Source organism: Schistosoma haematobium, chromosome 1 (assembly GCF_000699445.3).
Source record: "Schistosoma haematobium chromosome 1, whole genome shotgun sequence".
In the NCBI taxonomy this organism is placed as follows: Eukaryota; Metazoa; Platyhelminthes; class Trematoda; order Strigeidida; family Schistosomatidae; genus Schistosoma; species Schistosoma haematobium.
The window spans coordinates 36,675,110-36,694,037 of record NC_067196.1 but is presented as its reverse complement, the minus strand read 5'-3'; positions in this window follow the sequence as shown (position 1 = coordinate 36,694,037).

Genomic DNA, 18,928 nt, shown 5'->3' with positions numbered 1-18,928 from the left:
TCTTTTGTTTGTTTAGTTGTTTATTTGTTTGTTCGTTTTTTGTTTTTCCATATTTTGCTTTTTATTATTATGAATCAATTGAAGCTAGACTACCATAAAAAACCTGAAAGCACTAGATCAGTGGAGTTCAGTTGGGTCAGTTGTGAAATAGACAATGGTGGATGTATTATACATTAACATGATCGATAGCATTCGATCTGCACTAATAAGGACTAGACAAGCATGAGATTGATCACCACCCAGTGATCAATCAATTGTGATTACATCTCAGTCCTACAGGAGGTCAGTCGCGGCTCAGATAGCTCAGTGGTAACGTCTCTGACTGTGAAGCTGGGTGACACGAGATCGAATCCGCCAGGGAGCACCAGTTCCCTCAAGATTACAGGTACACCTTGCTGACGAGTGCCAAGTAGCACGAAACCCGGGTTAAGGGTTTCCTGTTGACTACCTCCAACCACCATATAATACATTAACACCGTTGGATGCCGGCTCAGTGATCTAGTGGTTAAGTGCTCACGCGCAAGACTGATAAGTCTTAGGTTCGAATCCTGCTAGCGGGATCGTGGACGCTCACTGCTGAGGAGTTCCACAATAGAACAAAGTGACCGTTCAGTGCTTTCAGGTTGTCCATGGTGGTCTAGCTTCAAATGACTCATGATCTCAACTACTGAAATAACTACAATCTCCACAAAAACCCCTTCCGATATTTTTTAGTATTAACTTGATATTTATTTCAACTTGAAAAATATTTTTAAAAAAAGAAAAAGAAAACGAAGGTAGAAGAAATGTATAAATGTTGAATATGAATAATTGTACGTTTGATTCAAATAAAAACTAATAGTTAAAGTTAAGAATTTAATAGACTTGTTTCTTTGATGTTGATTACTTCAATGTTACATAATAATAATAATAATAATAATAATATGGGTGTACATTAAATATTATTGTCTAAATATTTAAAAAGTATTCTCTTTGAAAGAAATGAATATTATTCTATATTTACATGTTAACATTTCAAAGATGTCTGCTATATAAATGTTTTAGTCAGTAAATATCATGTATCCAAAGCATCTGATTCTCCCTTATTATTATTATTATTATTAATATTTGTACAAAATTACTTTGATTTGTTATTCTTATTGTAGGCAGAAAATATATTACAACAGTAATCTTTATACTTTATTATGCTTTTTTCTATTCATCAAATTATCATTTTTTTTCCTGTGAGTAGACATATTTTGATGCTTACTGAGTCCTATCAGTGAACATATGATAGATAATTTAAAAAGATTCATGCTTTTATCATTTATTGATTTGTTCAGAATGAATTAATATGAAAATTTGAATCAATAATTGATTTTTGTAAAATTGGTTTCTTCCCACTGATCATTCATCGTCGAATCACATATAAATTTATTAAATGAATGTTGATAAGAAATTTACCAAAATAATATTTTTTTTATAATTGAATTCATGAGTTGATTAAAGCTAGGCCATCATGAAAAACCTGGAAGTACTGAGCGCCCATTCCGTTCTAGTATGAAATTCTTCAGCAGTACACATTCATGATCCTGCCTCAAGAGATCCGAATTCAATTGTGATATACAATACATTATGAAACAGTAAGCTTATCTAGTAAGTTGAAGTTTTGATAAAAAAAAATTGAATAACCGATGTAGATTCAACAAAACACATATTGATAACTTATTTACCCATATATGATTTAAACTAAATTGATTCTTTTCACTATGAGAACAATAATTTAACAAAGGTCATTTGAAAACGACAATTAAAAGTTGAACAAATAAATACGTCTAGATAACGAAAAAAATAAAATAAAAGTTGACTTAATCACACAATCTGATAAAAGTCATTTAAAGAACTTCTACTTGAGTTTAATTTTAGACAATTTCTAATAATCACTTTAGATAATAAATAACATTTCCTTTGATAATATCAGAACATTAAAGTTAAATTGACCGTAAAATCATTATTATTTGCTTAATATTTAGATTCAATTATGATTGATTTCCAATAAAATATAAAATTCAAAAAGTTTGTTTGTTTGTTGTTCAAATTTTATTTTTCTGATTCTAGGAACATTATAGGGATGTATAACGATTTACATAAGTAAGTTTTTATTACAAAAAATATTAACTTATAGTTATAAACAGTTACACTGAAGGTTAATTCATGAAGATTTAGGTTTAGTAACAAACGATGAAAAGTTCATTCTATAAACACCTAATATAACTATTCATTTTTTAAGAGTTTTTCAATTGGATACCGGCTCAGTAGTCTAGTTGGTTAAGCGCCTGGCGTGAAACTGATAGATCCTGGGTTCGAATCTCGCGGGGTGCGGGATCGTGGATGCGCAGTACTGAGGGGTCCCATACTAGGACGAAACGGCTGTCCAGTGCTCCCAGGTTTTCCATGGTGGTCTAGCTTCAATCGACTCATGATTTCAATCAGTGAAATTTCTAAAACCTCCAAAAAACGCCTTCTGACAGTTTTTCAGTTCGTTATATAATATAATTGTCATCAATTGGTCACTTTTTCATTTTTGGTTTAATTGATTTCATTGAACATAGTACATTTATAACAAAGACAAACTAAATTCTAAATTGTTAATTAGTCGATTTCAATACCCTACTCTTAGATTGTCGTGTCAACTGTGAGATCTCAAAGGTAATTTTTCATTCTTGTATTGATTAATGATTATTATCTTTGAGAAAATATTCCAAAATACTAAACTCTGTTGATCAATTCTCTTCTAGACAAGTTCAGTTTATGACAATGATCATTTTTTAAAAAAAGCGAAATTATCAACTCTTTGAAAGAACTACTCTTTGCAAAATATTTCGAACACAATTTAGATTAAATTTAGTTTTTTGTTCTGTGGAGATGATTACTGAAATAGTTGATATTAAATGCAAGTCATAATTATTCAGATATTGTAATGATGAGTTTAACTTATAATGTCCACTTAAAACACACAGAATATAAATTATCATACAAAATTTACATATACTTAACCCAATAAATATTTTCAAAAGACCCAATAGGAGTCTACATATGTGTTTTGTCTGTCACAAAACTCCACTGAAAAGATGGTAGTAGACATTCATTAATTTCATCAGGAATGATAAATATTAGGCTTGTTGAGTTAATTGCTGGCCGCTATAACTCAATGACTGCGTAGATATTGAATTGGAATTCTAAATAACAGATATGGAATTGAAAAATTAAAACTAAGATCTAGTTTCATCTAACTGACAAATAGTAAACAGAACCAAACACTTATTATGGCTTCAAGTTTTAACGATTATCAAGATAATATTTTGAAAACTTTAATTACTGTAGTATAGAATTTAAATTTAGTAACTATACATCACTTTCAAAAGTTGTGAACTCAAGTCATAATACTTAAATTACAGAAACAGAAATGATTAATAACGACTTATCCCTACAATAGAATATATTTATATAATTTGTTTATTTGTCTTCATAGCCTAGAGTTTATCATAGAACCCATGAATTTGTACTCAACCATGTGAGTATTTATATTGCATTAATTCACAATCTGAACTGAAACTCAATAAACATTTTCAAAGCAATTGAAATAATTGAAAAATACAGTGTTTATCTTTCAAACAAACACAATTCTATTGGTCTGAGTTTATTTATTTTACTTAGCACAACTAATAGGCATGTTATTTTAAACGCACATTTCAAACTAGTGTTATGTAAGCAATGATGGATAGTGGCTAGCAGTGGAATCCAGGATGCGCATTTCGTTATGTAACATTTTTTTTCAAATATAATAAAAGATAATTCACTGAAGTTACTTAAATTACACTGAAATTTGAACATATGTTGTTTATAAATAAATTAATATATATGTATTATTCCAATAAGTAGATAAACATAAATTTTCTGACGTTTCGTGACTCAATGTAAGTCACTTCTTCAGGGAATTTATTTACGTTGGGATATAAATATATCAATTTATTCATAACAATCTACTCAGTGCTCAATTTATCCGAAATTATCAAGTAAGACCTTGGCAATGTTACCTACAAACTCATATTTTGTTTAGTTGCATGTCAAATTTAATCGGAATTCAATAAAAGGTAGTGAGGTCAACTTTATAAAAATTGATAAATCACGTTACATAAGTATTCGCTGCGGAATGGGTAACATTGTGTCGTTTTATTGTTAAATATTAAAATATCTCAAATTTAACCGTTACTCAGAGTTTGTGATCCAAGTGTGTAAGAGTTATAACAGGTCAGTAGGATCCTAGGTCTATTCCACAAACAATTGTTTTCTGACATCTTTTTTGTGTTAACAGAAATATTATACAAAACATTTTATTGTTAATTTACACTTTAAAGTAACTAGTGTTTAATTTCATGTAGGCTGTAATTATCATGAATGTGTTAATGGGATTCTTTAAATAAACACTCATTATAAATAATGTGATAACCAATTATATGAAAAATAATCTGTTGTTTTCAGTTTCTTTTCTCAGTCCACTCAACAACAAAAAATAACATTTTGGTTATATGCACCATACTCATACATAAATAAAATTTGTTTTCATTGTTCTACTCCAATAACTATTTACTTTATTTATTTAGTTGGTTATTAGCTTTATTCAATTTTATATTTTTGGTAAAATATAGAATTCTCAGCACAGAGTATTTCAGTAAGTTTCCGTTTCTTAATTCTTGATCGATATTGACGATAAATATAGAGTGATCGCCAACTAGATATTACTATTTCAAAAGTCGACATCTGAATAATATTCATTCTTTACAATGCATATTGCCAGAATTCACAATGTTTCGTATCATACATTTTCATAACTTGTAAAGCGAAGGTCGTAAACATTTCATAAACACACTTGAATAGGTTATGCAATGAATTGAAATAATGATGTGTTAAAACAAATAAGGAAACGGATAACTTGTTGAAATATCTAGATGGCAGGAACAGGTAGCTTAGATATTCAGGCATGTCACCTTCTAAGTAATACAACTTATTCTATAGAGTTTCAGAACTTTTATGGTATGTAACTTTTAATTGATTCCATAGATAAATCATAATCCGAAGATTGAATTATCTACTACAGATTAATTCTTTTAATATTTACTCTACAAACTGTTGTTTGAAAAAAAAGCAATTTAAAAACATGAAACATGAAAGATACTTTTAAAATAATCTATTTTCATAATAAATACATTATCTTCACTATAGATTTTAAAAAATGTCTTCTTGAATCAAAATTCATTGTCTAAATCACAGTCTGTAGATAGTCATATGGTTACAAAATAAGTAAGTATCATTCATAATTCAGTGAATAAATGTATTTTGTTTACATTTTAGAGTAATGAAGATTTAAATGTGTCTTTATATTTAGTAAACGGTATCAACTAAACGAAACGTTGACAGGTTATACCATTGAAGAATAACCAATTGTAAATTGGTCCATAAATATTGAACAAGTTAAATGAAGAAGAAATTTTTTATTAAGGTTTAATTTTAGAAAAAAATATTTTAGTAAATCAATCACTCGAACTGGAAACATTGTAAATGGTTGAAATGTAATTGATTTCACGTGTTCAACCATCACTTATTTGTTGTTAAATGTTTACATACGCGAATATTTTGTTTTTTATATTTTCATTTTACTATGAATTAGTAGAGAAGATTTATAACTCATGTGAATGATTTTAATAGAGTTTTTTTCTCTGATCTGAATAGTTTAGTGGTGAAGCATTTATCGTTATTCTGAACGATATCATCAGTACAAACTTCATATAGATATGATATTCAAACTTCTCCACATATGACTTACAATTTGTCTTGTAGACTTCAATATTAGTTGATTATTGTTGACCTTTAATCTGTTAAGTTAAACAATGTTCAAAATAATAATGAAAGCTCTACGACAAAATCATTCATCTCAACAACAACAACATAAAACTCTATCAAAATCATTTTCCTATTTTTATTTTTCTAGTTTAGTCATTCCTCGACGTGCCATGTTCAATGGTATAGGAGTAAATTGGAAGAAAGCTAGGGGTGGCCAAACCAAAACATGGCACAAGTCCATGAAGTCACTGACAAGTAGACTGAGTCATGTTGGTAGGTGTAGACTACCTGGTTGGGGACCACGAGATGATAGCAACCGATGGTTAGAAACCCTGAATGACATGGCTCAAAATCGTTTGCAATGGCGCAAGTGCATCCACTCTTTGTGTTCTCCCAAATTCTAATCTCTTGAATTCTTCATGTCCCTTTCTTTTTTCTCTTTCCAAATTTATTTCACTGGATTATACTCCTTGAATAACATCTTGAAACCATAATGTTTCCGACTACTGCTTATACTCTTACTACATCTACCACTACGGGATTTGAGTCGACAACTGCATCTGTGTGCTAATGTGGTGTGGCAACTCGAACTGATGTACGTACGTACGAAGTTCTACGTTGTTACTGACTGACTGGCTGGCTGACTAAGTCTAGTCATTAGTAGAATAATATAAGTTATCTCTTACATTTCAGTAATAACTTGTTTGAGAAAATTCTTATCTTTTTTGTTTTATTTTAATAAATGAACATTTAATTAGGAAATAATATCGTCATCAGGATTAATTCTCCTCATTCATTAAGAAATAAAAAAGTAAGAAAAGAGAGTAGATAAGTAAGTAAAAAAAACGCCTTCAAATCTTTAAATTATTATATGAAATAATGTTTGTTTATTCGTTTTTTCTCTCTGAATTCTTAAATGATCAGTAGATAAATTAAAGGGACATAGCAACAACTAGATGAATATTTTTTTATTTATATTAATTTATTTAATTGGAATATACACTGTGCGTGTGTGTTTACTTTTCTTTCTTCAAATAAATTTTAATGAGAAGAGTAATGTTTCTTATCAGACAGACAAATGAATATGGTTACATAATCTATTGTATGTAACAATCGTCTTTCTTTAAAAAAGAAAGAAAAAAAGAATTGAAATGACTATTCGTAGATGTTCTCATATATTACATCATATACACTTTTATTTGTTTATTGTCCTTTTTTTAAAAAAAATGATTTATTGTTACAAAAAAAAGAAAAAAGTAGCTATTTGTTCCAATTTTATTTTCTTGTTCATTTAATCTATTTTGTTTTACAAAAAAAAGAAGAAGAAAAAACATTTTTGTTCAGTGAAATATATAGAAAAGAAAATGAAATCTCATTATGAAGTATACATATCGTACTTACTTGTGAATGATCATAAGGAAGAAAGAAAAAACTAAACGTGTGTTGTCGGTTAAATGAATTTTTGTTTTTTTTCTAGAAATTTTTTATAAAATATTTTAAACACAGTTTTTATTTGTTGTTGAGACGGTGGAGAAGATTTGTAACTAAAGTAAATGATTTTGATGAAGTTTTTTTTGTTTTTGAGTTTACTTCTTACTTATAAAGAAGTAAACTATGACAGATTTAAGATCAACAGGAACCAATCAACATCAAAGTGTACAGGATAAGCTATAAACCATATATGGAAAAATTTGAACATTTCACTTCTACCTGAAATTTATGCTAATGATATCGTTTAGAAGAACAATAAAAACTGCACTACCAAACTATCCAGCTCAGAGAACAAATCTCTATTAAATACAGTTCTTAATGCTGAAATCATATTGGCTGGAGAAAACTTAGAGAAAAACTTATTACAATTGAACAATTGTTTGGGTGATAATTCAGGTCTATAAAGTGATTTGTGTTGTTTATTTGTTTAAATCTGAAATTTTGTTGTTGTACAAATTCTATTCAATAAATAGAAAGTAAATTAAAACTATGATTGTTTAAGATTTTTGTTTTAAATGTTCATAGTATTAAACAGTGTTAATCACATTTGTATTCTATTTAACTGTATTTAGAAGAAACGTTCGTAAATCATAATTATAGTTTTGATTGGAAGTTTCATGTTTGAAACATTATATTTTGTTATAATCCTTTAAATTTATCCTAAATATAATTCTGTCTGACGTTTAGTTTGGTTTTCTTTATTATGATTTTATGTTGTTTAGTGATCCAACGTTCAATGAGATAAAACAAATTTTGCATGATAGTCAGAAAAGCATTTTCATTGATAACACATGAATCAATAACAAATATTACTGTTACCTTCCCTTCTTGAATATCAGTTAAAGCAGAAATACAGAACTCTTCATGTACTGTTAAGTGAATAAAAATTATAATGAAAGGTAGATGATCATGTAGGTTTTTATGGATCCGTTCTGCAGAAGAATAATTTAAGTAATATTATTGTTCCAACAGTGTAGAAGCTTCGATCTAAAATCTATAGTTGAAACATTTACTTATCATTGACCTATAACTTAAAATACTGATTTCTTTCCCATTTATCTTGTAGCGGCTAGTATCCTCTATATCTGACTCCGATAAATAGTATCCCGTTAATTGAGTATTTAATGCAGGCTAAATCTACTAGTAGAATTATCGATTTACTCGACATTATTCAAAAGCCCGAACATCAGTTATAGAGATAGTTTATTGTCAAAGATTGGTAAAATCCGCAAGCGTACAGGAAGCAAGCACACAGGGAAACCAAGAGTGTGTTGTGTGTGTGCGTGTGTGTTAAAAATCCATACAAATTTGAGTGATAATGAAGTATGGATAAATTATTGATTGTCTGTGTATTACAACTAATGGGAGAATAGATTAAAAATTGACATGTGCTCAATCAGACACACAGAAATTTACATAGTGGATCAAGTGTCTAAATTACAGTGCGCGGATAAATAATACAGTAATGGAATGGGCTTACTACGATCTATGTCCATAATGGTGGTTTCTACTTCAACCGCTTCCTGTTTTATTATGAATCACTGATGAATGTATCCATCCGACAAAAATCTCTATTTTTATTACACCTGACATCATTTTTTAAGGAAATTTCTCCGCGATATATAAAAACTTATGAATTTTAGTGTTTTTATACTTTTCTGTTGGCAGTTAAACTTCTGAGAAGTATCAATAATTTTCCAACTGCCACTTCTACATGTTTAAAGCGATTGTTAATCCACAATTTGTAACAAACTGGTCACAACCTTTCATTGCCTTTATCCAAGTAGTGGTTCTAATCAGATTTCTTTTGGGATGTTTCAAAATAGTTTCAATGAACTGAAGTATATGTTTTGGATAAGTTAATTGATGCTATGTGAATCTTTGTTAACATATGTTTATTTAAAAAATTATATGGACTTGTATACTTTCAGGTAAACCAAGAGGATATTGCAAATAAAACTACGTCGACGATCTTTATTGTTTTAGAAAAGTCATATAAAACTTACGTCTAACGATTACTTGAATAGATGAAAACAAACATATCAGATAATAATTTTCCGACACACAAGTTTGATGAGCATGTTTAAAGACAACGATTCAAATAGCATAATTTATTAATATCTGAAAATAATCATTCAATTGAAGGTTTTATGAACATGTAATTACTTGTCAAGCTGAAAACGGAATTATCTACAGTTCATCTACTGATTTAAAGAAATTTTGAGACTTACATTGAAAGGAAAAACTGAATCCATTAAATTTAGACTGCTCGAAAAATAATCTTCTTGGAATTTTTTAAGTAAACGACTTCTCAGTATTATACTTTTACTCCCCAACGGCTAGTATGTTGGTGTAATATTTCCGCTGAATATATACGGTTCTAAAGAGAACCTACTAAATAGCTATTAATTTGCGTAAGATCGTTGCCTTTTACTAGTGTAAACACAGGGGAGGGGAAGTTCATCCAAAACGTATTTCAAAATGCTGTCATTATTTGCCACTTTCGAAAGTTGTGATTTTATAAAATCTGCCTATGGATCAGTAAAGCAAAGATTTTCCGCAACACCTGGTAAATATCGAAATGGTTGTATACATGCTACCTGAGAAATTCGATGATATTTATGGGAAATTCATGTTAAATATCTAAATGTGAATTTCACTGGAGTTACGCTCATAATAGACAACTACGCTAAAATAAATGTATTACCAACATGCAATGTACTAAAATTTGTGAATGAAAAGTTTAATTCTGCTTTAATCTATCACACCTATGAACAAAGACATTTAAGTCCATATCAAGTTCGTTTCTTAGTGATATGAGTCTTATAAATAATATCAACACTTTTAATGATTAAAATCATAGAAAAGAAATCAACTTGGATTTGGTTGAACAAAAATAAAATGATAAAGTCTAATTCTATTATCCTGCAGAATAATACTTGAAAAGTTTCTAAAAAGGATGGAGTATTAGTTATCAGTATGCATTCACATGACATCATCCTAAAGCATTTCATCAATCACAAATGAGTGAAATCTATTAAAGTATTTCACATTACAATATTCCTTTTTGTTTAATTTTACATCACAATGTCACAAAGATTGTTATGAAGTTATTTTAGATATCATTATGTCATTTTATACTTATGATTTATGAAATCTATGGTATTTCATCTAGAAGGTGTCTACAGACAACTACTTACATGAACAATAGTCATTATCATATGAGTAACTTTTAAAGTATATACTACTAGATCTTACCTTGTTATATTTAGGATTATGCACTTCTATTATACAGTCTAAATTTAAAAATATATATATTCTAATACATAAGTACTTTACTTATGTTACGCTTTCATTATTCATTTTTTTCCTATTCTTTTCACAAAACATCTAGCACAGTTTATATAACTAAATAGAATCATTATAGTTATTCATTTGATTGGTCAATGAACTTTAAATTTTCTTCTAAATTTCAAAAGGGATATTAATTATGAATTCGTTGAAAGGTAACACTATTGTTTACGTCTTTTACTTGAATGAATCCTTTTTTAAAAAATTCATAGATTTCTTATTCATTTAATTATTTTGACCATATACCAAATGTAGATTATTTTAGTAACTTTGTTTATTTGTTTTGTTTTCTGGTTACAGGTTAAAGTCTTATTCTTAACAATATATATAGGTCAGCTGTAAAATGAATGAGAAATGATATAATTATGCATGGATTTCCGGTTTATAAGACAGATTTCCTTAACGTTAAATAATAAGATCATTAGTGGATACTACTAATGAGCTATATACTAAACATTATTTTGAGATCCCATAATGTTTGTGCCATTGGAGGCTCTTTGATAAACACAGTGTCGAAGGTCAATTATCTTGGTGTTACCTTTTCCTCTGATCTAACTTGGTCGTCTCATGTTTTATTGTTATCGAAGAAGGCTTTCCGTCTGACTTACTACATAAAGAGTTTGCATGCTCTCGGGATTACTCGTCATTAACTCTTACAATTTGTCAATTCTTGTATATTACCTATTATTCTTTACTGTTCTCCATTATTCTTTCCTGGAATTTTGAGAAAAGACTTTGCTGTATTGCGGAGAGTGCTGAAGGCAGTTAGCAAGATGTGTGGTGAATCTTTTGAGGTCATAGTTAATATGGTTGTGGATCGACATCTAAAGTCATGCAAACTCCTGGCAGGTGTTATTTTATCAGATACTAACCATCCCCTTCACTCTTATCTTTCTCCTTGTATATCTTCTGGTAGAACGAGACGTAATTACATTAAAATCCATGCACACACGCAAAAGTATAAGAGTTCTATAATACCTTACCTAGCAAATATATTGTGTGATGAACAGGTTGTTAGAGTTAACCTAATCAATAACCTGCATTCTTAACATGTCTCTAATTTGAAAAGTTGTACAGTTTTTCGGGTTTTTTAATCTTTTTTTTCCTTTTTTGTATTTGTTACTGTTTTTTGCGTAAGTAACTTGTTGAAATACCCTGTGCTGAGAATGCTATATTGTACTAAAATATAATATTGAATAAAGCCATTAAATAAATAAATAAATAACATTTCCTTACTATTTTCACCTAATACTTCATTTAAGTAAATGAAAAACTATACAATGTAGTTACAGTGTTAAATAATATTCTTTATACTTTTTCATTAATTTGTGAATTCAACTTCATTGCATTAATTTCACTCATTAAGAATAATGGTTTTTAATTTACAGGTAAATATTTTACCATATTGTACCATTCAATATATTTATGATTGTATGAATTTGAAAATGAAATCGTGGGAGATAGAATCTTTCCTTACTGAAATATTTGATTCAAATTTAGTTTTCTAAGAGGCTTATTTGTTAGTAGTTGAAATATCAACATTTTAAAACATTGCTTTATTTATTCAAAAGCTTATTTGTTAAAGAAAATCATGTTTTTGAGTTGGTAGTTTTGTTTTTCGCCTGTAAACATTTACGTATGAACAAAAACTTAACTTGCTTTACTAAGTTTGCTTTACAATCTGATTATTTTAGTTTCACATGATATAAGAAAATACTATGAATCATGAGGACCTTACATTCTTCGCCCGCCTAATAGGCAGTATACATTTTTCTATTTGTGGAATTAGTTAGGTCTGAAATACAACTTCTGTATAATTTAGTTACTTTGGCTACTTAGGTTGTGTGTTTGTTTCATTTTCTTTTTTTATAATAGTTTCTAAACGCTATTATAACCTAGTTCTTCAAAAATTCCTCTGTTATATAACACCCAAAATAATATTTATTCATTTTAATGTAAACATAGATAAATTCATTTGATATTGTTTGTTTGAATTTTCCCATTGATGTTTCCGACGAAACGCGCGTCCTGGATTCCAGTGCTAGCCAACATCCATCTTTGCTTATCATACACACATACTTCACATCCCACGGAAATATTTTTTGTGACCCATAGTTTTTTAAACAATGTTCTCCTTTCTCCCTGTTCAAGTTTTTACTATCTTATGGTGAATAACAAGTTTAACCACTGTAAGGCTTATTTACTTTACTTTTAATAATAGATACGTCATGATCACATAAAATTTATCTACTTTTGAATTTCCTACTTCATTATTGTTATTGGTTAAATACGATTTGTTTTCTGGTTGTTCATCTGAATTTTGACTCCCAATCACGTGCAAGAATACACTAGAGAAACAATATGATATTTTTCTAAAAGTACTTATATACTAAAAAATATGGCCACTTATGTTCATTCACAACAATCTACCCAATGCTCGATTTATTCGAAATTATCAAGTCAAACCTTGGTAATCATACCTGTAAGACATAGCTAAAAATTGGAGTAAAATGACGATATACAGAAGATGCACATGACGCAATTTGTCTTAATCAATTACCTGAAATACGGAATACGGATATTAGCTTAACAAGTGCATTTAAAAATACCATTATGTCTATTTGGAAAGAACAAGTGGACTTAATGTATGAGAATGTCATACCGGTGCTATGAATGTTATCAAAATCGAGTTTTCCAGGGCGCTCGAAGCACTCAAACTGGAAGACAAATGTCCAAAAATAATTCGAATAGGAAGGCGGAAATTTGCAAGTACTTTCATCTCAAGGATAGTTGTGAGTCATTTTAGATGAAGCCATTATGTACTAGTTGACATCATATCACAAAGGAAACATGGCTTTGTAACCGGTGAACTTTGATCTGTAAAAAGTGGACATAATAACAGTTATTTGCCATTTTGCTCCATGATCATGGCTCTCCGAGTGTCTTTTATGGCCAAAACAAAAAACCCAACATACTGGCAGCAGATTTCCGGCTTTTCAATGTTAAGCTTGCCTTCACACAAAGCGTCCAGTTTATCTATTACTGTTATATAGTATATTTTTAATTAAAAAATTTCTGCAGTTGATCGATAGCATCTCTGACTTGGTCCCAGGTTGTCAGGTGCCTCGGTCTGATGATCCTTTTGAAAACATCACTGGTATCCACAACTACTGGACATCCAGTATTGGTTTGACTCGTTTGTGGGATAGAGTTATCCATAATACCAAAGGGAATAACAAACCGGTGATCGTTTTATTTCGTTGTTCCTGATAACATCATAAATGACAGTTAGGAACGTACACGCTGACAGTTAGAGAGTCCCAGGTGGCAGAAACATTTATTTTAGCCAAAAAAACTTCCATTTTTGATAACTACAAAATGGCACTCAAAAGAAAACGGACTAACATTTTCCAAAATAAAACAAGCGAGCTTGCCTGAAGGAGTACACTGACTTGAGTAGCAGTAGCAGCAGCAAAAAACCGTGTAAACAAAACGGACTCAAAAAACTAACACCAACACTTAAAACATAACATTAACTGCGGAGTTTTGGCATACTAAAACATTAAATTATGCAGCCACACAAAAACACACAGAACGAGATAAACCGACCGTCACTGATAATTCCCACTGCATTCTGTTTGGTCGCTAAAAAATGCGAAACGGAGTTGAGTCTAACCGCAGCCTGTTTAACTGGCTCTGCAGTCTTGTTGTTACCTGTTCCAGAGGCTAGTATAACGTGTAACAAAGAATGACGAGTTTTATCAATTTAATGCTTTCTAAACTGCTATTGTAAACTCTTGATTTTGGAAAATCTTATTACATAACAATTCATAATGGTCTCATTACGCAAAATTTTGCAAAGAAAAGTAGAACTAGGTTTGGCCTATCTACGCCACGAGAGATAATATTTCCACATTTATGATCTACATTTGTAACGTCGATCTGCATTGAGGAGTCTCACAGATTATCACTTCTATCGATCTCCAGTAGGCCTGGCGCACATATGAATCTAGTCATGACAAGCCACTATTGTTTCAGCAGTTAATTGCAGATATTGTTAACCTTGGCGCTATACGTATTATACCGTCTTTTGTTAGAATTGTTGTTTTAATGCGTTTGTGCCATAAGCATTCCTTCCGGTTTACTTCAATCCTCGCGCTGATCTTGAGCTCTGTTTGCTTTAATTTGACACTTTTTCTGAAATGTTTGTCAACAGTATAATTCTGATTGGCTCACTCATGTCTGTCAAATTTTTGTCACTCTTCTCAGAAGATTCGCCTTGTTACTGGTACATCCTCACAACTGATTTGTTGGTCATTATGCATTATAGCGAGGAAACTTATTTTCAAGGAGTTGTGAATGAATTAAACCTCTCTGAATCGTTTGAATCTCGAAATACAATGTTGCTTTGTATGTCTTACAATAGTTATCCGCTTACGGTGAGGAGTGCCTGAACACTCGCAGCTCGAGTTTTACTATTCCAGAGATGTCTCTTACTTCTTAAAAGGATTTTTTAAACTTCTGTGCTACCAGAAATTTTCACACACTGAAATCCAAGAAAACGTAGTGCCAAGTGTGTCAAGTGACGGTAGTGCTTGCAATGCATTCCAGTTAGTTTCAGTTTTTCAAATGACCTGAGGCGTCACTTTGGTTATCTGTCTTCATTGAGTTCCTGCAGACACCAAGCATATATTGTCACTGAGTTTTTCCTCTTTCCTGACATCATAATTACTGGAAACTGTTCTAAGTACCTAATAAAAACGTTATTTCCAATGATTTTCTATGTGAAATTCTCTTGAAGAAAGTTATAGTTTTGCTATGACGACTCCGTAGGAGAATGACTAAAAATAAGTCAGTTAAGCAATTAATAATATACAGATTATCGCTACTATTTAAATATTAGATTGTAAGGTATGGAATGTTAAAGATATATGTGATCACGATATTCCTCGCAAACATCTTCATAGACTTCCGATGGAATTAACGTTATTGACCGCCAACTTAGGGGATTTTTGACAGTGCTCGGATTCTTCTAATTTGGACATGAATAATGTAACCTCCTAGCTTCCCTTAAAGTCATACCACACGGTTAATATCTAACATGAGTTACCCTTTCGTCTTATCCAGGTACAGTAGCTATTCTAATTACTGCATGTGGCAAAAATGACGTCATTGCATGGATGTGATAGTAACCACAGGTTGAAGTATAGAATATACACTACCGCATAGGCAACTCCATGGTGTACAGTCGATGAATGCGCACTGTTTATCCTTCATCTTGACGAGACTTGAGGGCTTGTTTTACATTTTACTAACTGCTTGCTGGGCAGTTTGGCTATAACTCTGTGATATTTTAGTGGTCCCACGACAATAAACTACAACTAATAAGACATCTTTTTAGTGTACAGTATTAATGAATACAGTAAAAAATACGCTATATCTCTTATATGCTTAGAAACTGCGACGTTCCAGAAAGCGAATGATAGCGGCTGCACATTGTTTTGAGTCTTTATTCTGTCCGACTGACTTTTAACTACAAGTGTGGTGCAACAAAAATAACTTCTAAGATCATTCCTTTTCTCACAGTTTATTAACAGCATACCTCTAGAATCTCAAACGTTCCTATACGTAAAAGTTAAGGAAAAACAATATGTTGTACTCGCTTCTCAGACATCAGACATAACTAATAATTACTTCTCTTATTGTGCTCAGCAAATTCCAGTTTGAATGCTTTGAAAGCCTTCCTTTCGAAGTAAAGGTTACTATAACAAGAAGTTGTTATTGATGTGCCAAGGATTAATTTTTGATAATCATGATGTTGATTTCGACGTAAAAATAATTTTCCAACGCTTATGAACTTTGTTGAAATTCATTGATTACTTCACAACAGTCTAAAACACAAGGGCACACCAAAAGGCATCATCAAAAAGCAAAGTATATGATAAATGTTTTTAGGAAGTGCTTTTCGAATAGTCAGGTCTTGGAAGCAAACGCCACCAAGGCCTGTTTGGATAGGCCGTTCTCCCTATAAGTTTTATATGCCAATGCTCGTGGTCTAAGAAATAAATTCCATGAACCAGAAGCATTAGTGGACAAGCCAAAGCCACTCATTGTAGCTACGACGGAAACTTGGTCAGTCCATGACCTCGACAATACTCCAAAATTATCCGGATATCACTATCTAAGAAGCAGTAGACACAGATAAAGGGAAATAGGTGGCGTCCTTTAATACATAGCCAATAATAAACATATCCGCTCTTTTGCTTGCGAATCCCATGATAGTGAAGCTTGTGAAGTCATTAGCTACGAGCTGGCTATTGGATGTTGTACATTTATACTCGGTGTCATCTATCTCAGCCCAATCTGCTTAGTTGGTGACTTTATTTTAGAGCACATTCAGCTATGGAGTGTAACTAGCAAATGCTTTATATTAGGAGGCTTTAATGCACTTGATATTAGTTGGACTAAGATGGCCGTGGTAGGTTCTACAAACGTCTTTGATAAAGGTTCCCGATAACGGTAATGATGTATGCATTAGTGCAGCATGTATCCAAACCCACAAGTTTTAGTGCAAGCCAAGGTTCTTCCTTGTAAGACTTGGTAACCACTCATGTGACTGAGGACATTATCAAACTAAATATTCTTTCACCGTTAGTGAATAGCGACCACGCTGTTTTTCCTTTCACGTTTAGAGCCAGTGACATGATATACGATCACCTTATGCCTCACCCAAAATTATGGCGAGTTAACATATCATCCATTCAGGAGTGCGCTGCTAAGGCAGATTGGTTAGTAGATAATAGCTCATTAGTTGAAGAAGCATGGTCAATTTTTAAAGACAAGGTCAGTTCAGGTAAGTCATCGTTTATACCATGCCTGGTACCACATAGACCGAATAACTGGCTGCGGCAAAAGATCGAAATATTACTTTAGATGTAGTTTTTATATATCTAAGTAAAGCCCTCGATAAGGTCTTCCATTCGGGTCTTGAATTAAAACTGGAAAATTTTGGAATCCATTATAAGGTCATAGACTGGATAAGCGTCTTTCTCGATGACAGGAGACGTATGGTAAGTGTAAATGAAGCTCTCTCATCATGGGAATCTGTATAAAGTGTAGTTCCTCAAGGTAAAATCCCCGGTCCTCTTCTCTTTTTACTTTATGTAAATGAATCATCAACTGTAGCAAAGTCATCCGTTCTACTCATCGTCAATGACAGAGATTTGGAGACCCATACACAGTATGTCATATAGGATAGTATTACAGGAAGATCTCAACTCACTGGCGGTATGAATGGACAGATGGTCACTAAAAGTGAATTCTAACAAGAATATGGTGATGCAATTAGATAAATGTGACGATTCATATCACCACACAATGCACGGATTCAGGTTACCCAAAGAAATGTAACACAAAGATTTAAGAGTCATAATAAGCAAAGATCTCGAAAAACGATTAACTGTAAGGCTGCTGCCACAAAAGACTATAGGGCTATTCGTAGGTATTTTCAGTATTTGGATGAATAAATTTTTAGATTATCGTACCCGACTTTCGTGAGACCTCATTTGGAATACGAAACTCAAGCAGCAAGTGCTTGTTTCACCTATGACATGGGTACGTTGGAATGAGTCCAATGACAGTGGACTAAATTGGTGAAAGGCTTCTCTTGCCTATCTTAGAAAACAGACGAAGACATCAACTTATCTTACCGTAGAATACAGGGTGATCTAATATTGGCTTGGAGGTGATACAGGTATTCGGAGTTTGACAACGATTTAACCAGCAACACCTTTTAATATGAAGCGTACACAACAAGCGAAACCAAAAGACAGAAGCGAGGAAGTTCGAAGATATTTTTGATGGGCTATGAATACATCGAGGATCGTCTGATCTAATCTGGCTAGCGATTGCAGGGGTTGTTGAGCACGGCTTTCCCACTCGTGATCTGGTGCGGATGCATGACCGAGCGCCTTCAGTTAGGTGTGTCCATTAAAACTGATGTGGTCAACATCCAATGTCAAAAGCCTACAGAGCTATTTATTTTGGGGATTTATATACCGCTACAGGCTCATCGTATACTGGATGATGACCTTTGCGTTAATACCTTATTTTTCCCTTCCGCTTAGGACTGATCAATTGCGAGGACATTCAAAGAAAGTTCAGAAACTGAGATCAAATTGTCTGAGTCTGAAGTTTCCTCTTCGTA